General features: G+C 46.9%; 1 protein-coding gene across 2 annotated transcripts in view; it reads right to left on the reverse strand.

Annotated features, from left to right (window-relative positions):
- Positions 1-25,097, reverse strand: part of ankrd11 (ankyrin repeat domain 11) — an 88,522-nt gene that overhangs the window by 59,950 nt on the left and 3,475 nt on the right. For both annotated transcript variants that reach the window (XM_047041441.1, XM_047041442.1), the window contains exon 2: positions 5,487-5,579. The gene's annotated coding sequence lies outside the window, so the exon portion shown is untranslated. The remainder of the gene's footprint in view (positions 1-5,486; positions 5,580-25,097) is intronic.

The following is a 25,097-nucleotide window of genomic DNA, read 5'->3' on the forward strand; positions in this document are numbered from 1 at the left end:
CTATCCATTGGCCAATTGCTGATAATTTTTTGTTGCCCGGCGTGAAATTTGGTCGCATATGCGAGTGATTTACTCGCATTGTAAAGGGTTGCTCTTGTCAACAAGTCAAGGTTGTTCAGTAACCTATTTAAGCTTAGCTTTGGTATTGAGAGCTGTGAAATTTCAAAGGTATTGGTACCGACAACTGAAATGTTGGTACCATGACAACACTAGTGCACACTGGCCTGAACACAGTCCAGTTCACCAACACTTCTCCTCCATACAATCCCTTTCACCTAGAATGATTTTGAGATAGGCAGGCTGACTGTCAGGGCTTGGCCTAGAGTAGTCGCAAAGGCAATGGCCTTCCTATGTCTGGCCCCAGACAAACTGGGCAGGAGGGGGTTAAGTCCAGGCAGACCCATCTGCTACCTCGTCTGTTCTCTTGGTTGGATTCTGGCTCGGGCCTCGCTCTGTCAGAGAGCACAGGCGAACACACTCACCGTGGCGTCACAATTTGCACACTAAGGGTTCAACAATAAGGGTGGCCCAATAAACAAAGGCAGGTTCAAACGTGGGCCAGTAAACAAAGGCGGCCAGGTTCACAGCACAATTGGCAGTGAATTTAATTTCATGAAAAATGCATGACACCCATATTTCTTTCTGACTTCTAAAGGCCGTTGACACAAGTCAACCTAGCAGCAGCAGGCTAACAACCATGAAGCTGTCTGCCTGGATGATCATCTGTTCTAGCAGGCCGAGAATGGGATGAGAGGGAAAGGAGAGAAGAAAGAAAGGACAAGAAAGAGAGGGGAGAGAGAGAGAGATCGGAGACGACCTGAGGATACAGCGGCTGTTTCAAATCCAAGTTGTGCTCGTTATACAAGCCTGGGCCTAGCCTCGGATCCAGCCAGTTGGACAACTGAAAAGAATCAGCCTGAAACAGAGGAGGCACACACACCCACACGTTAAGAGGCAGAGCAATCTGCCTTTCACATGAATACATGTGCACACACAGACACACAAACGCTCCGCTGTCTCTGTGTGCCCACTAATTGAGGAACACCTGGATGTGGAGAAGTCCAGACCTGCCAATCCCTGCCTGTGTGTGTGTTCGTGCCCACTCCGCCTCAAGCCATAAATACCATACGCTTTTCACCCAAGCAAATACAGGGAAAGGTGCACACACACAGAAAAAGAAACAAACAGCAAGCTACCAATTAATTAATTATGCAAACAATATGTCTGTCAAGCTCAATATAGTACCAGTTTGGACACATTTTCCCATGGGAAAATGTGTCCAAACTTTTGACTGGTACTGTATATCAGAGGCACTCCAAATCTGAGGGATTGCATGAGAGCTTTTGCTGGGCTGAGCTAACAAGTTGCTGGGTGGACCTACAAGGCTGGATAGTGACACAAGTCATCATGACCCTGCGTTCAGAGCAGAGAGCTTGGGGAAGGATATTGGTACATTTGCACCTCCAGTAGCAGACCAGGCCCTATCGCCACAAACAGCAACAACAAACTGGTTAGCCTAACGGTGTGTGTGTGTTTGAGAGAGAAAGACAGTGGGGGTAGAGTGGCATGCAGACATACCAAGTGGTGAAGAACAAGGTCACACCATCCCAGGAGTGGTGTAGGCTTACTAGCAGAGAGGGCAGAGAGCAGAGCAAAGACAGGAAGGAGAGAGAAGAGTGTGAGCAGGGCTACTTAAAACCAAGGTCATATATCTGTGGCTGGCTGGGGCTAGGAAAGGGGCCAGCCAGAGGCGAGGCGGGGGAAAGATGGGGAATCATGGATAGCTACTACAAGACTGCAAAAAAGTGTTTTTGTGTGTGAGGGGGGGGGGGGCATTAATCCATGTATGCGCACAAAACCAGGCAGAATTGAGATTACGATGAGGATGGAGAGAAATCTGAAAGACAGCCATTACTGCAGCCGTAGAGTCCAGAGTAGCCTAGCAGGGCAGAAAGCTGCTCTCAAGTAACCTTCAAGAACACCAGAGCTGTCTACAACAGGCCCGTCTACAGATAACCACCCTGGGTGTGATAACCCAGAAGCTCTCCTGACTGGCAGGGCAAAGGTTAGCCCTATCTGGGCCTCCCAGAAAGCCAGACTAGTAGCCAGCACTAGCCCATGTCCAGCAGAGGGGGAGAGACTGAAGCTCTGCCCAAACATGGACCTAATGAGGCCTGCCGAGGTGTTCTATTGTGTGTGAGTTCAACCTAGTTTGTGGGTGAAAGAGTAACTGTCTGTCTTTCTGTCTTTGTGTATTTGTGTGCAAGTGTGTGTCTACACACAACATTAGCTCTCTAATCTCCAGCTCCACACAAACAGCCCAGTCATCATGATCCTGAGAGACGAGCAGAGAGAGAGGGAAAGGGAGGGTGAAAAAGAGAAAGAAAGAGATCTGGCAGCAGCCAGGGGAAAACCACAGTGTCATCGAGGGAAGGCGGAAGGGGACAGCAAGGATAGCTGTTGTTGTTTTTCGAGGGCCTCTCCTCTCTTTCTACTCAACATATACACATCCTCTTTTGCTAGATGGTTCTCTCACTCCCCTTCAGACTCTGGTGTTGTTCTGTGGGTTCCTCTGCTGCAGCTATAATGTTGGCCTCCACATCTGATCAGATGTGGAGGACAGAGGGCTGGGGACCCGGCCCTTGGGTGGGAACTTGGCGTAGAAAATGGACAGCTAAAACAAGTTTACAGCACACCCTATTCTAAAAAACATAGGCAAACATTACCAGACACACAAACCTGCCACCTTTTAAAAACCGTCGGTCCACTATAGCTGGGCTCTCTGATAAATGAATTTGAATGTACCGTTTAGGACAATGTTTAAAAATGAAAATGTATTTTCACCTCAACTTGGGTGGAACCTCCACTGCTTCCCTGAGCTCCTGTAGTTCATGGGAAGCACGGACATTCACATATGCAGCGGGCATGGATTCCATGCTCTACAACGCTGTGCTGGTATCAGTTCAACACTCTAAATGGGTGTTGACAAAGTTGGAAGCTACGTGCAGCTTTCTTTTTTGTTCTTTAGCTTAGCATCCCTGTTTGCATTGTTTGTCTTACAATAAATGGACGAATGGTGACGGCTCTAACTAGCTACATCATTTTTGTTCAAATCTCTGTAATTATACAAAAGGCTTCAATCATAAAGAACCTGTAGACTGACTAGTGTTGACTAGTGTGTGCAAAAATAAAATAAAATTTGCAAGCACCTTATTTCTGATTTAGTTATTTTGCATTACAAAACCTTTTTTCTTCAGGGGTCCAATCATTCTTTGCACAAGGCATCTTTTATCTCTATATAAAAAAAGTTAGGTGTAGTTAGGTTGCCACTTTATTAATCCACACAGTGTGCACTTTTGTTGACCCTTTGAATTATTTTTTCTTTTTTGGTGTGTTTCTAATTTAAAAAAATGTAATAAAAAAAAAATGCTAATTGATATTGCTTGGGAAAACTCTGAGGTTTTATTTTTAGGCCATTTCGGCTATCCCTACTGTCCACCATCATGGCCGAATCCCCTCTGTATGTTGTGTGTGTGTGTGTGTGTGTGAGAAAGAGAGAGAGAGAGTGTGTGTGTGTGTGGGGGAGTAGACCCTGACCACCTCATCTTTCTCTGGTAGACAGCAGCAGCCTATTCTTCAGCAGGCAGCAGAGCATTGCTTCATTAAAAACCAGACATCTGTACTCCACTCCAGCTCTCACTGTGTTCAATGATCTCCACTGTTTTTCCATTCTCTCTCTCCCTCCATTTCTTTCCTAGCAGTAAGCAGAGAGTCTTGGAGCCAGGCCTGGTTGTGTCTGCTCTTCACAGTAGGAGCAGGGCTGCTCCTCCTGCCTGCTCTCACACCTACCTGCCAGTCTCCTATGCCCCAGGCACTGGCAGGATCCAGCACACTTCCGAACACTGCTTCAATGGCACAACAGGCCCACATACAACCTTGGCTCTCCCTGCTGCAATAGTCTGTGTGTGTGCGTGTGTGTTTATTCTGGGACGTCACTTCAAAATATCAAACCATCAAGTGAAACATGTCATTACATGAGTTGTGCAGTCTACCCAGTGTCTATGCTATATAGTAACTAGATGGCACAATAACAGCTCTGCTCCCCTAACTCTCTCCCTCTTTCCTCCTCCTTCCTTCTCATACTGCAGAGTTCACATTCCACAGCTGCTGTTGGACAGGACGGGAGTGCCCTGCCATTTTGCAGGGTAATGGTGGAGTTTCTCTACTCCCCTGTCCCACCACAGAGCCATGCCTGTTCACAGCACACAGAGTCTTTCAACTGAGCGTTAGCATGTGGCTTGCCAGAGGGGGGAGGGACAGGGAGGGGGGCGGGGGGGGTTCAGGGGAACAAAGCTCCTATAGTTGTCTCCGGCTAGGCTAACTAGCATGGGGGAGTTATGTAACATGACTGGCAGGACCTACTTGCCTGTTCGGAGCACTGTTGTAGACTAATACCACAGAGGAATACCCGGCTTCCAAAAGGGGGAGAAGGAAAAGAAAGGGGGGAGAGAGAAAGAGGGGGGGGGGGGGAAGAGAGAGAGAACCATGCTGGTAATGAGCAGAGAGAAGCGGGGCAGAAAGTCTTTCATCTGTGGCTCCGTCCAACACAACAACTCTGCCTGACACAGCCCCAGCCCTCAACAGCCAGCCAGCACAACAATACCGCATAAACCCAAGAAGATAAAGAACAAGGCTGGTAGGGAGAAATAGATAGGAGAGAGAGAGGGAGAAAGAAAGAAAGAATGAATGAAAGCAAGAAAGAGAAAAGTAAACCAGGCACATAGAAGATTTTCTGCTAAATCTGGATGAAATGGAGGATTTAGACGAGCGGTTAAAAATAAAATCTGATTCTGATTAGCTGAGCTTGGTGCCTGGAAACCATGTGACTGGCATCACGAGGGGGGAAAACACACACATACACACACAAAATACAGTCTTGTGAGAAGTTTTCTCGCTCTCCAAAATAAGCAGATATGGTTGGAACGCACAGGTGCACATCAGCAGCTCCTGTTGCTAAGGAGAGGTGAGGGGGAGGAGGGGAGACGCACTGTGACCCACTTTTCCATCCCAGGGACACATACACACCAAACATGCAAGTTTTACACTCTTTACACACACAGAAAGACCCATACCACGCAACAAACTGTGCAGACACTACATAGCCTACCTATATCTACAAAAGGCCACCGTAGCCGAAACACAGAAAGCCTTAAACAAAGGCCGAGCCTGGGCATGCACTAAGCCCTGCTCTGCACGCATTCCATCCTTGCAAACAGGGCTTTACAGCTGCCTGTTGGTACTAGCTTAGCTCATGTCACCGTTTGCTCTGCCCTACCGTACCCTGACACACACACACACACAGCCAACAATGCACAGATCCACTCGTTCTCTATGAGGTTGTTAACAGTAGTGGCAGAGTCTCTGTTCGGCTCAGCAGCATTGGCTCGCTCAAGAAAGGGGGCAGGGGTGCTGGGAGGAGAACCTACCGATTCCATGGCTGTGTAAGGAGGGACGGACAGGTGAGGTTAAAATCCAGCTGGAGAACCAACCAGGGCTGCTGCAGCACTGTCCACCAGCTCCTGCAAAAACAGAAGAGACATAAAGGAGTTAGCGACCTGCACACTGGTGTTTCACATGACTGAAGCCTGGCCTGAAGGAGGGAGGCCGAGAGGGATGGGGGGGGGGATGGAATGGAGAGTGGAGGAAAGGAAGAATGTGTTCCTGTTTCAGGATGTGTTTCTGTTTCAGGTTGTGTTTCTGTTTCAGGTTGTGTTTCTGTTTTAGGTTGTGTTTCTACTTCAGGTTGTGTTTCTACTTCAGGATGTGTTTCTGTTCTAGGCCAGGTGTGGTCAGGTCCAGGTCCATACAGACAATTTGCAGCCATGTTCTCTCTGCTAGCAGGATGGCAGTCAGGGCTCCTCCCATCCCTCACCCCCCAAACCCCGACCCCTCCTCCATACACGTCCCCTTTCGCAGGCCTCCCTGTCCCTGTCCCTACCCCCTGTCCCCCAGTCTAAGGGGAAGGGCTTATCAGGATTTGGGGGGTAGTCAGAGGGGCTTTCCACTGGCCTATAGCTGTCCAACCCACGGTCACATTCCTGCATGTCTGTCATTTGTTCCATAACACTGGATCACTAACACATGCACACACAAACTGAGCACTGTGTCTATTGTGACACACACTGACCACTATGTTACAGACAGGGGCACTGGTGGCCTTCCCATCCAGCCTGGGTGTCAGGACGTGGGTACAAAAGCAGGACAGGCAGGCAGCAGTCATGGGCCTGCACGATACCGCTGGTGTATTTCTGGTGGGCAGACACGGGGACTGTGGTGATGGTGTGTGTGTTTGTATGTGTGATTGGGAGGGGGGGGGGGGTTTAGGAGGCACAGGAAGAGTCCATGCACTGATCTTTAGAAGAAACAGTGGGACAGAAAGAGGGTGGGGGGAGACAGACAAAATCCCCTGACCACAGATTAAGCGGCCGTACACTAAGCAAACAATGCACAAGACATATCAGTCGTGGATTACATTGCTTGGGCTAACACAGGGTCAGCTTCTGGTTTGTCAGAAGACCATGTACACCAGAGGAGATCACTGTAGGGCTTCGTTCAAATTAGCTATGCACAGGAATTGCCTTCCACCTTTATATCCCATAGATATAGGCCAAATCTTTAAACAGTTCAAAATTATTCAACAACCTTAACAAGCTGACCAATGGAAGTTCACCATTCGCCTTCATTAATGAGTGGAGCTGAGTGTTGAGAGCTTCCTCCCCCTCTGGTGTAAACATCCCACTGCTACACTGCTGACCTTAAAAGGACAACTGAGAACCAGAGAAGGCCAACTCGGGCTTCGCTCGCTCTCTCCACTCAAGCTACACAAGCCCTCCTCTGGTTTCGGTGCCTGAAGGATGTATACAGTTCTTCATAGAGGGGCCAACCAAAGCTAGTTCCAGTTAGACCACAGTACAGGAGCCAGGATAATTATGAGGTATGCTAACATAGGCTAGGCTGCTTTAGCTAAAAGGCACACTGGAGGACAATGATTGACTACATCATCCAAACAAAACACACCCTGGATGACCAGCACAGTCAACCAGACAGCCCCTTTCAACTGTCTGTTTGCAAACATTAGGACAGACCAACCAGGAAGTCCATCCTGGTCTCGGCAGAGCAGGATCAACACTACACAACACACAGACTTTTGGCAGAGCCTGCAGGGCAGGATGTCACATGACTAGCCCCTTCATCTACTGGGGAGCGCCCACAGGCCTGGAGGACGGAACATACCGGGGAGGAAGCCTCCCAGCACACTGACACAGTGCTGGCTGGAGAGAGGACCACACAGCCAGCCCTGCCGGACAGGGGGGGAAGCCTGGGCAAGCCCTGGAAACAGCCTCTAGCCTGGGGGAGAGAGGGTGGAGTGGTCTCTGGGGGCAGCGGAGGGAGAGGCTGTAAACTTTGTTCTTTTAGTAGGTCAGATATCAGGGTGTCGCGCCGAGACAGCTCTGGATCCGGCCCACAGCGGCCCTGGAGGCTAGGTCCTTCAGTTCCTCCAAACCATTGTGTCTTTCATACACACTCACTTTCACATGCCCTCCCTCCAGCACAAAGCACTAAATGTAAACACATATTTAACCCATTCATACTCTTTTAGCTGTGTACATCATTGTTCTATAGGACAGGTTGGACAAGATTCATTGTCAGACAAAGCTGGTACGACAAAACATAACAAAAGAATGGTGCGAAGCAACACTAGTGTGTTTGTGTGTCTGCGTATGTGTGTTTGGGTTACATCAACTGACTTGTAAAGGCAGCATTGTGGCTAATTAATTTTGACTGAGCATCACCAGAGATTGGGAAGGCAACACACTACTGCGGATGAATGCAACTCAGATCAGTTTGACTCTCAGGTGAGACAGAGGCTGGGCTTAGGAGGAGCACACACACAAACACGCACACACACACAGAGCCATGTCATTTGAGTGACTGGTGTTACACATAACCCTGCAGTGTTCAGACAAGACAGAGTAGGCTATATGATCCGACCATGTTGATAAAGGGGCAGAAATTTGAGTCAAACCCGACACAAAGGAGCTTAGAGCAAACATGAAGAGGTCAGAGGGGAGAGGTCAACCCCTGCCCTGGCCTGTCCTCTCCCCTCCCCCCCTGCTTGACAGGAACCAGATCCAGTAAGCCAGGACAGGACAAAGGAGCAGCATTGACTCGCTGGCCCAGAGCTGCAACATTCAAGCTTCGCCGCATCTTCATGAGTTGGAGCACGCCTTTGTCCAATGGAGAGGATTTCAACATCAACAGGACATGGGATATAAGAGGAGAGAACACAACAAGCCTCCAAAGCCCTGCTAGAGCCTCAGTAGAGCCCGTCAGCCCCCTCTCTGAGCAGCTGTGGAGCTGAGAGGCCAGCAAGGCAGCCAGAGAGCCAGGCTGGGGGAGGTTCAGGCCAGGGAGAGCCAGGGCTGCTGAGTGGGAGCTGGGCTTCAGGTTTAGGATGTGTGCTTGTGTTGTTTCAGGCCAGCCTGGCCCGTGGCTTAGTGTGAGTGGGCAGCCTTATGTGGGCCACCGGGTATCAGGGATTAAGGGAGAGACGGGGGGGCTCTAATGCTGCCCTCAGGGCACATCCAGCTTTTCTTTCCCCCCCTTTACATACTGCCCCCTTCTCTTTCCAACCCCTCCACCCCCTTCTTCTTTATCTATTTCATTTGATATTTCCCTCTCGTTCTCTATATCTGTATATCTCGCACCATATAGGTTTGTCTTCTCCCCACACTCTCCCCATACTGGGTTCAAGCTTGTGCCCCTGCAGCCACCCCCTTCCCGCTCCCCAGGGGATCAGCTTACACCAACAACCTCCACGTTCCCAACTAGGCCTCTCTGCTTCTCAGAATGATGGGGCAGAGATCCCATACCCCCTGCACGCACACACACACACACACGTCTTTACCAGGTGTACAGAGCACCTGTCTGTCAATGCTGCTCGGGTCAGCCTATCACAGAACAGATCAGAGCCGGCGGGCGGGCAGGACACGGGCAGCGACCTTACTGTTTGAATCCTGGCCACGCAGCCCACAGAGGAGAACAGAGACCAGGGCCGAGCAGAGAGGCAGGGACCAGGGCCGAGCAGAGAGGCAGGGACCAGGGCCGAGCAGAGAGACAGGGACCTGGGCCGAGCAGAGAGGCAGGGACCAGGGCCGAGCAGAGAGGCAGGGACCAGGGCCGAGCAGAGAGACAGGGACCTGGGCCGAGCAGAGAGGCAGGGACCAGGGCCGAGCAGAGAGGCAGGGACCAGGGCCGAGCAGAGAGACAGGGACCAGGGCCGAGCAGAGAGGCAGGGACCAGGGCCGAGCAGAGAGACAGGGACCAGGGCCGAGCAGAGAGGCAGGGACCAGGGCCGAGCAGAGAGGCAGGGACCAGGGCCGAGCAGAGAGACAGGGACCAGGGCCGAGCAGAGAGGCAGGGACCAGGGCCGAGCAGAGAGGCAGGGACCAGGGCCGAGCAGAGAGACAGGCACCAGGGCCGAGCAGAGAGGCAGGGACCAGGGCCGAGCAGAGAGGCAGGGACCAGGGCCGAGCAGAGAGGCAGGGACCAGGGCCGAGCAAAGAGGCAGGGCAGGCTTGAACACACAGGACAGGCATTAGGTAACAACAACACTCACCGACTGCAGCTAAGACAGACCGACCGGCCCAGTCCTGAAAGAACAAGTAAACAACACTGACCTACTCTAGCCGACAGCAGAGCAGAAGGACAGGACAGACAGACGGCTGTTGCGCGGTCTCCCTCTCCAGCAGCATCATTAAGCCCACCACTGGAGCGCCTGGTTGTCATATCCGACTGGGCCTAATGACAAGATGCAGCCATCCTGTGCCGTCTCTGAGCTGCCCCCCTCCACCCTACTGTTGGCTAGCTCTCTGGAGAGGAACTTGACACTGGCTTCTCTAAGGAGGGAGGGGGGAGGGCAAGAGGGGAGGGTGTATGTACGCGAGAGAGAGAGAGGGAAGATGGTGTATGTGAGCACACACACACACTCCTCAACAACATCTACATTATTGATCAAGCTGCCAACCTTCTGCAGGGGGGAACCACAGCAAGCCTCTACACCTGCACCACAAGCAACGGATGACAGGTCACACACACACGGCGTGAGTGGATTATCGGTCCAACGGAACAGGCGGGGGAACAGGCATTGAAAAAAAATTGATAAAGGGAAAGGAGGGGGTGGAACGGACAGCGGAGGAAAGGGTGAAAGAGGGGAGAGAGAGAGGGGGGGGGGGGGGGGGAGGGGGAACAATCCTGTGAAAGGAAGCCGAGAGGCTAAGGCCGCCAGATGGTGAGGAGGGGAGGGTGCTGGTAGAAGGACAAACGTGTGAAATAAAAGGGGTGGCATTAAATGCGAGAGAAAGAGAGAGGGGACAGAGAACGAGAGTGAGAAGACGGGAAGGATGGTGGAGAGAGGAGGCATGCAGCAGTCGTGACACAGTTAGCAGCAGCTCTTGTTTGTACAGCTCAGCTCTCACACTCTCCAAACAGCCAGCCTTTTGCTGTTGTCAAGGAAACGGCTCTGCGGACTGCGAAAACCAAGACATTCAAACGCTGCTGCTGCTGCTGCAGCCGGGCCTAATCTAAATCGTGTGCTTCAGATGGGCGAATGCGTGTGCTCCTTCCTGGACACACTGCATAATGACTGGCTACGGAGCAGGCTACACGTACATATAGAGGCTACATGGACATATAGAGGCTTCATGTGATGAGTATGCTGTGAAGGAGCATGTCAGTGTTTCCTGAATGATGCTGCTCATCAAGATGCTTTGAGGTGTCCCGAAACAGGTGGACATAGGACCACCACCATAGCAGGAGGAATTGCTCTCCTAACACTAGGGATGAGTATCGATAAGATTTTAACAATTCCAATTCCTTATTAATTCCTGGTTATCGATTCCATTCCTTATCGATTCTCTTATCGATTCTTATTGCCCAGGGAATTTTGTTGTTGTTGCACAAACGGGTTTATTTACATACATTTTCTTTTATATAATTTTTTATAATGCTGCACACCATATACAGTATGTACACATTTACATTTTCCGTTGCTCTTCTTCTACACTTCTACACTTCTTCTTCACAGAAGATCACTTGATCGACTATACACAATAGAGGCAAATTGCTTCACACAGTGACATGTGGTTGTGATCACTTTTGAGGAGATGAAGCACGAACGTTAGGCCGTGTTCACACAACTTTTTTTTCAGGAAATAGCACCTTTTGAGCGCGAGAATTCTGTAACCTGAACGGGAATCATACATCCTAGCAATATATAACATACATTATTATCTGTTAGTTACTTATTGATAGCTAGATACTATGGTGAATAAAATGCAGTTACTTGCTTTAGCTTTGGCGTTTGAGGAGCCATAGCCTGGTAACTAAGGTAGAAGGTTACTAGGGAAGGTACACGCGTACCTACTCTCTTCGTCCTGATTGGTCAGCTGTCAGAAAGGTGCTTGATGTCACCCAGTGCTTTTCTGAAAAGTTGAGAAAATTGAACTCAAAAAGGCGTTGGGCGCTGCACTTTTTTAAGTTTTTAAAAAGGCGTCCGCTTTTTAAAAAGGTGTCCGCCTTTTTCCTTTTCCCATAGGGTTGCATGTAAAAAGGCGCTGAAGGCAGTGCTTTTTTCCCCCAAAAAAGTCAAGTGTGAACACGGCCAAATGTGAACACGGCCTTAGCTGCGCTGCTGCATGCATCGAACACATTACATTCCAGTAACTTCATTCCATGCTGAGTTCAAATGCTTCTTCATATTTGTTCTATTTCCTCCCTTCGATGGAATATACTTTTTACATGCGTTACAAGTGGCGTTGTTGTCATTTTGTCTAGTGAAATACAACCAAACTTTAGAACGCTTCTGCTTAGTTGCCATGTTTGCTGGAGTCTGAATAAACTATAAAAGTTCACACATGCGCGCAACGGCACAGAGAACCGTTAGTAGAATCGTTAAATAATTTGGCTGACGATTCCAAGGAATCGGTTCACTGGGAACCGGTTCTAAACAAGAACCGGTTCTCAATACCCATCCCTACCTCACACACAGGCACACGCACACACGCAGTCTCTGCCTGCTGATACTGTTATTATGGGCTGGAAATAACAGTGAAAATTAGATTGCCATTTAATAATGGCTCCATTTAAACATTAAAGACCGTCTAAATGTCACGCTGGCTGCAGACATGCATGAGGACTACACCAGCGCTCAGTGTGTGTGTGTCTGTCAGCCTTGTTTATGGCTGTTTATCAATCCACGTTTTTTTCCATTCTTGTGTTCTTGCGAACTCGTTTGACGTCATCTTACCGCCCAAAATACCCAGAAATGTTCTTGATCCGCCCCTTTTATCAAGGATGCATTGGATGGTAACTTGGTCAGCGAGAACGCATCCGATTTCCCAGAAGTCATTGCAAGAACACACACATCTCAGATTGTTCTCTGTCCTCGCAGTCTTGCAAGACGCTTGGCAAGAACGTTCTTCTCAAGAACGTTCTTAGCATTCTTCGGATTGATAAAATGCCTATGACTGACCGACTGACACACACACGGTGGCTCCACCCCTAAAGCTGTCTACCACACACACACACTGGGAAAGCAGATAGTGGGTCAGTCAGTATGTGTGTATGGTAATCCCCTCCCCCAGCCTCAGCTCACCAACAAACAGCAAGATAGGCTCTCTGCTTGGCTGTTATGATGCTCTGTCAGTCAGATAACCACTTCTAACAGAGTGTACTCTTACTCAAATCGGCCGGCTATCCCACACAATGGCCAATTCTATAGTATGAAGGTCGAAACCGCCTTTCTCCAGTGCAGCAGCTCTATCACCATGGAGATGTCAGCCTAGCTCTTCTCACCTATTCCTCCTGTGCAGATAGAATAGTGAATGACAGACTGTTAGAATGCCGTAATACCAACCTACACCCCTACCTGCCTGTCCACCTCCCAGCCTGCCTCTGTCTGTCTACCTAACCTGCCCGTCTGTCTACCTACAGACCTGTCTGTCTGTCTACCTACAGACCTGCTTGTCTGTCTACCTACTTCTTTGCCCATTGGTCAACGTAAAAAAGACAAACGTAAACTGTGTGTTGCCCCTCTTCAGCTTAGTAGCAGTACTAGCACTGGGCTGTAACACGTTAAGAACAAGCCCCCAGCTACCATGCCAGAGGATGGTTCAGAGCCAACATAAGATCATGTCGCTGCTAACTGAGGAGAGAATGTGTTATGCGCGCCAGTCTGAGGCCATCGCCATTGGTGTGCAGAATGATTGAAAGAGATAGTTTGGTATCTCTCTAGGACAGAGAGTTGACTAAAGGCATTAGAAAACACTTTGAGGAGAAGGACGATAACCTTGTGGTCAATCTAGCCAGGGCAGCCAAGCCAGCAAGAAAAGTGTGGCAATAAACTTCAGCAAAGGAAACAGACAATAGAAAAAGGCATGTACAAAACATTACTATTTCACCACGTCTAAACAGATAGCCCTTTAAAAAAGCATATTTATTTTCCATTATCTAGATAGCGGTCAATGGGTGTCACCGTATCGAAAGCAACATTTACCAAAACTGACACCCCTTCATCTCTGCCTGTCTGTATACCTCTCTGCCTGCCTGTCTGTTTACCTCTCTGCCTGCCTGTCTGTCTACCTCTCTGCCTGGCTTAATAACAACCCCTGTCAGCAATCCTCTCTCATGTTCACATCTCTCTGTATCCACCTCTCTCTTCCTGTCCTTCGGTCCAAACATCTCTCTAAGTAAGCAAAGGTTTAGCCTTTCACAAGGTTTAGCCCTGATATTCTAATCACTGTGCAGTGTCACGTAGGCAGAAGTAAAACTGACCAGCACACAGAACACTGATTTCAGGGACACCCATGAGATGTCCTGACACACAGTAGCAGACAGACAGTCCACTTCTCCATAGCTCTAGCTGGGGCACGGCATCACTACGCAGCTAAGTATCAGTGTTTCACTAGGCACTTCTGAGCAGGAACACAACACACACACAGCTTCACACACACACACACACAGCTCCATGCACACTTAAGATTCACACACCAGCAGGGCTGCAGGATTCTTCACTGGTGCATCGACACAGTCTGAGAATGCAGAGATGAGGAGAGAGGGAGGGGGGAAGAAAGAAGGGGGACTAGAGAGAGAGAGTGGGCGGAGGGGCAGTGGCAGAGAGAGAGAAACGATGGGGGGAGTGGGGGGCAAGAGAGCAGAGGACTGAGAAAAAACCATGGAGAAAATGGGATGATAAGATAGATGCAAAGGCAGAGAGGAGGAGAAGACGGAATATTTGGATAAAGGCTGCCACGCACGCACACACCTGGCGTTTTCTACGGCCATCTTGTTTGTCATTCGCCGTTTCCATGGCAGCAGAGGCTTTCAACAATATGAGATTGAGCAGAAGGAAAGACACACACCAAATCAGAGCAGAATTTGCATTCCTAGTGCCTACAGAAAGCTAAAACAGGCACCAGAATCACATACACAAATACAATTACATGACAGGAATATTTATTCCTGCCCACATTTTAGATGTGCTTCATTCTGGTTCACCCAGAATAATGCTAGTGCCTGGGTAAGCCTGGGTTTGGAGCAGAGGTGTGTTAGCTGTGTTAATGTGCTTGGACTGGGTTTCCATTCCCATTACACTGAGGGGCATGAGCTCCCTAGCCAGCCTCTCACAGAAATAGGAGCTGACCACCACAGATAACTGTTGCCTCTGTGTGTGTTGCAATCCAAAAAGCCATTCCAGATCCTGTAGTCTTCTGCTGGATCTGTATGTCACATTCTATTTACCCCCATCACGACACAGGCTCACCTCCACACCCCCTCCCTACCACCTCTCACCTAGTCCTCTTCCTGACTGTAAACGCCTCAGATTAGGCCTTAAGCCTTTTTCAAACTGGCAGATGCTTTGCCACGTAGTGAAATACACAACATAGAATCTGGATTTCATTTACATTTTCTGGACTAGATGTGTCGGCCTTGCGGCATGCAGATTGCTGCCCACAGAGATCACACATGAGCTTGCAGGGCACTACCCTGCGACCGAAATGGTTGCATTTGTGACCTTTATAAAATGCCATTGCGACCATAATTTGTAATGGGTCGCAAATGTATCACTGATTATTTTTGTGCTTACCTTAATTTTAGGCAATATGCTATGATTTGTTATGAGCATTTATTAAAACAGTAATGTGTAATTTAAGAATATGTTTTATAACAGGCTCTGAGAATTCAACACATCAAGTTGGCTTCAGCCCGGCGACCCACCCGGCCCCCTCCCGGAATGGTGTAGCCTAACGTTGATAAATAAAAAATATATTAGAAAACTAGTCAATACGCACGCAGCAATTGGATATATACTCAAATTTGACGTGTTAAAATGAAGCGGACAATTGACTCATTTTTTTTTTTAAAGGGAGTACAACGGCACTTAGGAATGCTTGGCTGGACCTGATGTTAGTTTCCTCCAGGATCACAATGACTTATTGAGTGACTTGTTGCTCTTGTAGGTTAGTTATAACGAAGTTAAGTCTTGTACTTGCTGTGAAATATTTTACTGTTGATTGTTCTTCTACAGGTACAGTCCTGCACTTTTTGTGGTTCATGTTGTTTTAATTTGTAACTTGTATAACTGCATGCTCTTATGGGTCTTCCCTTTTGGCACTTGTTTAGTTTTTTCACAATGTATACTTCATGTTTTGGCTGCTTGCAATGTTTGGGACTACCTCGTTGTTATGATCAGTGACCTATGCTCTTTTGTAAAGCTCTCTCTTGGAAGTCGCTTTGGATAAAAGCGTCTGCTAAATGCATAAATGTAATGTAAATGTAAAAGGGACGTTCAAGTGTAACCGAACCATCACTTGATGTCGATTCGCCATGTCAAACGGAGCCTGTGAGTGAGAATGACGAGCCTGAGAAAGATTCGTAAGGGAAAACACGCGGGAAAAACGATACAGACATATGAATTTCGACACCAGTGGCTTGAAGAATACCAGTTGTCATAGGTACCATCACCAGTGTATAAATAGTATTGCCCAGTGGCAATTTTAGACTCTTTTTAGGGGTGCCCAACATCATTATTGTTTCATTTGATGCTGGTAGTTGAAGAGGTCTGTCCTCAAACCATTGATCAGTTAACAACAATAAAAAATAGTGATTACTTTATTACTGTATTTTTCGGAAAATAAGCTTCATCGTGTATAAGGCCGCACCCCCCCCCCCCCCCCCCAGAATGAGCACTTTTGGTTTGTAAATCTTAGTGGGCTGGAATATAAGCCGCACTTTGAAAGCAAACAAAGTTGCCGTAGCGTCCACACGATCATATACAATTATATCTAAAACGAACTTACAAAGAGCTCGGTTACACTACCAAAGTTAAATTAGTAATGTTGTTAGCGATGCTAGCGTTATTTTGCTAGCTAGCCAGTAAGATTTCACTGGGTCTTGCACCTGTTTGATTAACTGAAATTATTATGAAATGTTATGTTCTACTAGCCCTTTGCCTACTTTAGCAAGTCACTATTTCCAAACCCTAATAGTGTAACTGAGACGACACAGTAAATAATTCCTCTTTCAAGTAATAAGCCCCCGTTCAAGTGTTGAGCATTAAATAAGCTGCATGGTCTGTAGAGATCTTGAGACAAAGCCACTTTTTTGTACTAAAATCGGACTATTAAGCCGCTTCGAAATAAGCAGCACAAGAAAACTGTCAAATCAGAGTACGAGCCGCGGCTTATTTTCCGAAAATGACGATACATCTATACTGTTTGAAATGTTCTGAATATAATAAACCAGTGTTTACCACACATAGACTAATTTGTGGCAGTGCCCCACAGAATCAACACCGGCCGCCCTTGCGTTTCGTAAAATTCCATGATTTGCTTTCTCAGTACATTATATACGTGTGAAATGAGTTCCAGAAAGCATGTGAAAAGCGTGAATACTTTGTCACACTGAAATGTGGAGTTAGACCGTTGAACAGTTTGTTTCCCGTTTCCAGCTCAGGTTTTGCATAGGCGGGGCAAAAACCCAACTTATTTACGTCACAGCAACCTATCTACGTCAGATCAGTCGGTTGCATTCTGTTACTCAGCTGGTACGATGCAAAGACAAAGCAATTAACACATAAAACACTCAAGAGACTGCAGGTAGGTCTGTTCTGATATCTGCAATTGATTTGCCTAGTGTTGCTGTTGTTGCTAAATTCAATAAATTAGAGGGGCGGAACTTCAGCTCCTTCAGGCGACACGCCCCCCCAGTCTAAAGCAGAGAAGACTGCTGATTTTCTCACAATTTCAAAGTCTAATTTAACATACTTGTCAGTGTTCGCATTTGGATGGGTAGTTAACCACACATTCTTCTGTTGTGTGATGAACTTAAAAAAAAAAAAAAAAAAAAACTATTCCACTTTACAGCATCTTGAGGATCTCCAAGAGTTCAGGAGTCTGCCCATCTGTGCCAACCATAGCTCAATGTAACTAGAGAGGGGTGTGCTTGCTTGCGTTGGTTGCAGTTGGGTCCGTCCCCTTAAGTGTTTCCCTTCTAGTGATTTTTTCAAGCATTTACCCTACTCATATTCCATAATTCTTTAAGAACCCCCTTTGAAAGAAGCTACTGTAACTACGTTGTCACCGGCAGTATTTCAGATGGAATTGCGATTCAAACAGTACCATATGCTAACTAAAAATATGCCCCCAAAAACGTAAATAAGCTTGACATCTATTTAGGGGGAAATGGCTAATTAAAAATAAAGTTAAGGCTGTGGCATTGAAGCCAGCGACGCACCACACAAGATTGAGTATAAATACATTATTTAATGTAACATTACTTAATGTACATGCAAGTCTTGATTTGCTTGAATGTACATGTATGATGCTGCTAGTACACCACAGCACGATACGGTACTCGCTGTGCAACAGCACATCTATGCACGTTGTATCCATGTGTCGTTGCTAACGTGTGCTGATGTTGTGACGTTGGCACTGAGTTCCCTTTGTTGACAAGGCACTTTTTGCCACAAAGTTCAGCCTAAACCGTGAAACCGAACGTATATAAAAATACAAGCAACTCAGTCGCTACCAACACTAAACTTTTGACACCGACGTGTCTATGTAGTCCAAATATTGACAGATCCTTAGGGGTGGGAAAATAAATAAAAATAATAATAATAAAATATATGAGAGGGAACAATGGTTGTGCTCTCGCCGAAGGCTTGAGCACACCCAATAATAATTGACATTGTCATTTAGCAGACAGTCTTATCCAGAGTGACTTACAGTGAGTACAGGGACATTCCCCCGAGGCAAGTAGGGTGAAGTACCTTGCCCAAGGACCCTACATAATTTTGCGCGGACTCGAACCGGCAACCTTCTGATGTAATAGCCCGATTCCCTAACCGCTCAGCCATCCCCAATAATGCCCACTGTATTTTCTAATGCAGTAAATCTATCCCATGTTAAAGAAAACAAGAAGGCATGTGGTTTAAAAGATGGCAAGTAATTAAAGTGCACATCTGTGTGCAATACAGGTTCATTATTGTTTGTTATTATCCAGAGCGGCTGAAAAAGCTAGTAGCGCAAGTGCCACAAGTGGAAAAGGTTGGTGTAGAGCCCTGGCTTGGCTGGTGTCAGTGATTTTTGCGACGGTTACTTCATGAACAGAGAGTCAATGGGTTTAACGACAACAGAACAATAGTAGGTTATCTGCAATGACATTGTGAAAAGCAGATATCTCGCCGATAGGCCTATAGCAAGAATGACCAACCCTGTTCTTGGAAAATCATCATTCAATTGGTGTTATCTCTCCGGAGACAAGGCTGATGTTAGGATGTGTTGTGCAAGAGCTTGCAAATATCCCTAGGCCATACCCTTGTGGTGTCTAGAAGGAACTGAATACTCTACTGACATTCACTTCCTGTTTGCAGTCACAAGTGTTATTAGACCCGCCTGCTGGCACATACATCACTTCCTGTTGTCGCACGAAGCCGTGGCAGTTATGCAGCGAGGCTGCAGTGGAGCTTGACAGCCTGTTATTATGCCCCCTAGCAAAACTCTCCTCATTATCATTCTCTCCAAGTGCTCCACAGAACTTTCCCTCCAAATCCACCAAGAATAATCTCCATTGCAGTAGACATACACATACATACACTCCACCCCAACCCCTCCCCCCCGGCTTTGCAGCTTTAGTGTGTATGTGTGTGTTTGAGTCAGTGATTTAGTGCAGGAAACCAAGCTAACAATTAGCCTTGACGCCTTACACTTCCTGAGGAACCGTGGTTGAGCAAAGATGGAGAAAGCGTCAGAACGTGTTGTGTGTGTCACCTGCGCTGCAGTGTCACTGTGCTTGACCCTCCTCAGGCCTGCGTGAGAGCGTGGCCGTGAGATTAGAAGCAGCAGCTTCACCTCAACCCAGATGGACTCCGATTAGTACTCCAAAAATAACGTCCTTACGCACAATTGAATAATTCAGAAACTTAAACATTCATAATAGAACAGTATGAGCCTGAAATAGATCTCCATATTGCCCGAGTGCCAGGCAGGTTAGAGAGACCACAGCACAGCTACACAGAGGGACCAGCTAGAAGAGACCTCATCCACAGTACAGCCACACACGCAGAGATACCAGCAAGGAGACCTCAGCCACAGCATAGCCACACAGAGACCAGCTATGGAGAGAGAGCTCAGTCACAGAAGTCACACAGAGAGGCCAGCTATGGAGAGACAGCACCAGACTAAACAGGATTACGCAACACGATCTTCCAAATCTCATGAGGAATCTTGAGAGGTACTTTAACACACACACTGATAATCATAAGATTAAAAAACAATCATGGTGAGTTACTGCTACTGGTAGCGGCCGTTAGCCCTTTCTCCGCATGCTAAGACGCGGCACACAAACACACCGTGATGAACTGCAGGAGAAAACTGCTGTTGCGTGTGAATTGCAGTATCTGACATCCACTACCAACATAAAGCTTATGTTTCTGAGTGAGTGTGTGTGTGTGTGTTGCTATAAAACCCTGGAAGGAGCTTCAGAAGAGTTTGAAACTCATGGGGGGAATAGCTGGAGTATATTTAGCCATGCTTAGGCTTAGCCAACAACATGCATGATCAACACCTGGTTCTCCTTCGCAAGTATGCAACACATAGCTGTGTCACAGCGCACACTGGGACTGGTATTAGGCCTGGGTTAAGCACTGCTTGCTAGGGTTGGGTATCGAGAACCAGTTCAAAATGTATAAGAACGATGGATTCGATAAGAAATTCGCATTTCGATTTTTCTACCTTCGATTCCTTGGTGGTATTTTTGCATAAGGAAAATAGCTAATTTGCAAGAGGTTTCTTCCGTACTGTCGCTTGTACTCCCCTTCATCAGCCTTTCACATGGCTAGAGACTGATTGGTTGACTTTACAGCTGAAATATAAAGCCAAAGGATTCAACTAATTACTTTGAGCAATTTAGCCTTTTTTGTGCCCGCTCTGCCAATTTTCGTTTCATTTTGTCATTTAATGGAGAGGTAGTAGCCTAGGCTAGCAATTATTTGGCTGTGGGAGCTCCGAGATATTTTCTGAAAACTATTTAGTCTTGATGAACGTAGGAATAAGCTAACTGTGTGTTCCGATAGCAGGTTAGCTAGCTAGCTACAGAGCTGTATCAGCAGTGTTCACGTCAATTAGCTAGTTGATAGCAGTACGGTGAGACATTGTGCACAAAAGTGACGGCTCGCAAGTAAACAATTTCCCCAGAAATACAAATGACAGGTAAGGCTACTCCTCCCTCGTATTTATTTCCATCTCATAATTTGACATAAACTTTGGATAATTTTTGTAGTTCAATAGAATAGGCTAAATACAGGATTGGATAATAGGCCTACAAATGTTGTTGAATAAAAACAGAAAGCGCGACATGTTTCATTTTTCACAAAAATATCAATTATATTCTCCTGTGTTTATTTGAACATCTGAATAAGAGCTAGCTAACAGAACATTATATTCTTATCTTTTTTCTCTCCAGAAAAACTATTGGAACTATTGGAATCTGAAACAATACCCAACTCTACTGCTTGCTGGCAAGAAACACACCAAGACTGACAAATCTCCACCCTACCCCACTCCCTGTTCACTCACTTTCTCTGCTCCTCCATTTTGAAAAAGCATGGTTTCCCCTCCAGCAGTACATAAATAAAGAGTGGGTTGCGGTTTGTCATGATGCTACAATACTATGCCATGGAGACAGTGACCTTGATAAGCATGCTATCTATTCCAACGTTTAGCTACAGAGAAAATAACCGCCAAAAATATAGCAGTTGCTAGTGTTGCTAAAATCAACCAGGCATGTCACTTTAAGAGGCAGAGCCTGTCCTTCCACATATACATAAGGGAAAGTCCCGTGGCCTACTGAAGGTGTGTTTCTTCCCTCTCTCCCTCCCTCGGCAGCAGTCAGACTGCCCCAGTTAGAAACATACCAGGTTAGAGCTCGGAGACACTGGAAAACAGACAGTAGTCAGACCTGCAGGGCAGCCAGCTGCTGTTAGCCCATTTCTAAGCCTGTGAAACCAGATCTCATGGCAGTTAGAGCAGTACAGGTTAGAGCACATAGAACTAAACCACCAGGGCTGGACTGGTGTGTAAGCCCTTGGGTTCTGAGATCCGTCACTGGAGCAACAGCAGAGAAGAAACCGGGTGCTGAGTCGTCAAGTTAACTAGCTGCAACAAATCCGAACTTTTCACGACCAGCCAACCGCATAACACTGCTTGGATGTGGCCTGGTCTAACAAATACAACCTCAGCCACTAGCTGACCCAGGCTACCACAACCACCTGATCTGGGCTGACCCATGCTACCACAACCACCTGGTGTGGTCCCAACCAATCAAACAAAGCCCAGGCGATAAAACAATAGGGATATGCACCCCAATAGACAGCAATAAGTAAAATGCTCGATAGTTAAAAGCATGACATTCATACCGCCAGCATAGCACATAACCCTCCAAACAACCCCCAAGCGTGCCTTTTTTTCTCTCTTCATGAACAGCCCATCATGTCCCATGTCTTTCTTATGCGCGATAAGAGTGGCATGCAAAAAAGGAAATCATTGTATTGTTTGGTTGCACCATCAACATGTGATGCAGAAACAGCGTGGAGAAAATAAGTGCAGACGGTTAGCAAAAAGTTGGCCAGGTCAGCTCGTCAGTATGGCAGTTTTTATCAGTTTCAAGCCTGACCGATAACAGAACACTGTTGTGTGTAAACTGAGCAGGAAAACCGTTGAAAAAGGAAATACAACGTATTATATCACCGTAGCCACTTCCACTCTTTGTAGTGACCAGTGTTTTTAGCTGACTAAAAGCTATATAGCTAGCTCGGTCAGTCCGTCCACAAAGATTGCATGGTTGTGTCGTTAGAAGGGTAAATCGCCATTACGTGGTCGTAGCTAGTGTGAATTTTCACTTGTTCATTGTTGTGTAAACCAAATGATTACCTGTTTGCCTTGATGAATACAGGTGGTTACATAAGAAATAAAGTGGTTAACTTAAAAATGATTTTTCTTCTGGTCTTTATTAACATCTTAAAGGTAATTAAAATAAACTAATCAAACCTAATATATTGATATTGTGACACATTTCGGCAACATTATCCAGCCTTATCCCCTGGTCTGCACAGGTAATTAGGCCTGAAGCCTAATAGGGTCTTCTCATCACACTGTCTCAGTCCCAGCCTGGAGAAACACCTTGATGGTGCTCCTGGAGAGACAGAGGAACCTAATAAATGACACACTGGCCTCGATTCAAACTCTGGAGCAAACTCTGTCTTTCAGTGTCTGACAGGGCACAGAGCATACTGGGAAGACATTTTTAAACGCACAGCCTTGAAAATGCCATAACAAGGACTGCAACAACGAATCGATTATTAAAAGCGTTGGCAACAAATGTAATTATCGATTTGTTGCGTCGCCCGACTATTACGCCAATCAATAAGTCAGGGATGTTTGAGTATAAAAAAATACATATGTTTAGTTGAGTGCGGAGCAGAGTGGAGGTAAAGGAGAGACGTTGTTGAGTAACGTTTTTCTAAAACACATGGCTGAGGCAGAGAAATCAGTACGACCTAAGTCATCCAAGGTGTGGGAACATTTCACACTAAATACATGGAAAAGGTGTGTTAATTGACCGAGGTGACACCAGACACCAGAGTATCTTAACAATGTCGGCTATACTTCCACAGCCTTTACTTTCTCAATGAAGTTTCAAATAAATTGATAGAAAACCACTTATCTTTGAAAATAGCATAATCCTCGCAAAACTTGTCAAAATTGTGTAAAAGAAATCTCAAATATACACCAGATTATTCTAATAAAGTCTGGCCTACTTCCACAACCTTTCAATTTTCTATAAAGTTTGAAACAACTCAAATAAATTGCTAATCTCTGAAAATATCATTAAATACACGCTAATATTAATAACTTTAAAAAAATGGTGTGCCTGTTTAGTGCACATTCTGAAGATGTTTTGCAGCGTGAATTGGCACTGTCAGTTCTGTTTTTGAATAAAGGGTTAGAAATTAAGGGTTTAAAAAAATTAGATTAATCGAAAAAAAGAAGACAGATTCATCGATTATTAAAATTATCGTTAGTTGCAGCCCTACATAACAATATGATTTCCTGAACGGTACATTTCATACAAGCAAGGAGCAAAAGGCATCGGCAAAAAAAAAAAGAGTCAAAGTTGTTGTAAGGATGACCAACCAGACCCAGCCTCACCGACCCTTGGCGGGTTTGTAAAGAGAGAAAACAGCTGAGTGGTGTGATTGTGTGCTCGTCAAAGGAGGGTGCTTAGAGGCATTGTGCGATGTATATGGCACCCAGGCCGCCTGCTTAAAACAAAGTGTGGCTCCGCTTGGTCCAGCATAGGCATCCTCTCTATAGCTTTTGGTTAGGTATGCTTTTCAGTCACGCACATCCCCCACCCCCTCCCCCCTCCTCCTAAACCCCTCCCCCCTTCCTGTGGCTGCATTTCTATGTAAATGGCCAGCAGGGTGAATGGCTGCAGCTGGCCCATCAAAAGGCCAGCAGTGCTGAAGGCCCCGCTGATTGAGATTCAGCCAGGCCAATCACACCCTAAGCCACCCCACTCAACACACTGCCAGGATAAACTAAAACACACACAGCCCCCCCAGTGCTAGGTCACCCCCCCCCCCCCCCCCCCCATGGCCTGATTGCTGCAGTCTCGCGCACACAACCCACTCCGCAGCACTATTTCAGGCCCCCCACCTTTCATCTCTCAATTGATCTTTATAAAGGTTTTTGTTGAGGGACAGGAGGAAATAAAGCATACTCGGCAATATGCAGGTTCATTTACTCTGCTCAGTAAAGCCAATCCTAAAATGGCAGTCCTTTTCTGAAGCATGTTCTACCCATCCGAGTGATCGAAGCATTTAAAAGGCTGGATGAATCCCACCTCGGTGCTCTCTCTGATAGGCAGCAACTGAGATGAGAGAAAAGCGAGAGAACTAGTGCAAATTTGCAATAGCTGTGACCGTGTACTTGCATGGGCCAAAGGGTGGGGACACTTTTGTGGACCGAGCGGAGCGAGCTTTAGAGTTGCTAGTGGCACTTAAACAGGCAGAGTATGAAACATTTAGGAGTGGGAAGAAGAGACCGGCGGTTCCATGAGAGATGGCTCTCTCCAGGGTCAGACAGACGGAGCAGGCAGGCCAGAGCAACCAAACCCAGAGAGACACGTCAAGAGGAGTTCCAGACGGTTTTACCAGAGACTCTCTGGACTGGCTAGCTAGCTTAAGAGTTATTTATGACTTTACATTACAGCAAACTAAACATCCTAAAGTATGTGAGATTTCCCTTAGCATTTTACCTTCCGGCAACCGTAGTCCATTCTCTGTGCCACGTATGGGTAAAACATCAGCCCGTTCAGCAGATCCAAACACCAACTATTGTCTCCGGCTTTCCACCCCTCCCTCCACTGCTAGTACCCCACCCCCTCCCCGTGCTTTTTCTCCACTCACATCTGCCCAC

Source organism: Hypomesus transpacificus, chromosome 19, assembly GCF_021917145.1.
Source record: "Hypomesus transpacificus isolate Combined female chromosome 19, fHypTra1, whole genome shotgun sequence".
NCBI classification, from domain to species: domain Eukaryota; kingdom Metazoa; phylum Chordata; class Actinopteri; order Osmeriformes; family Osmeridae; genus Hypomesus; species Hypomesus transpacificus.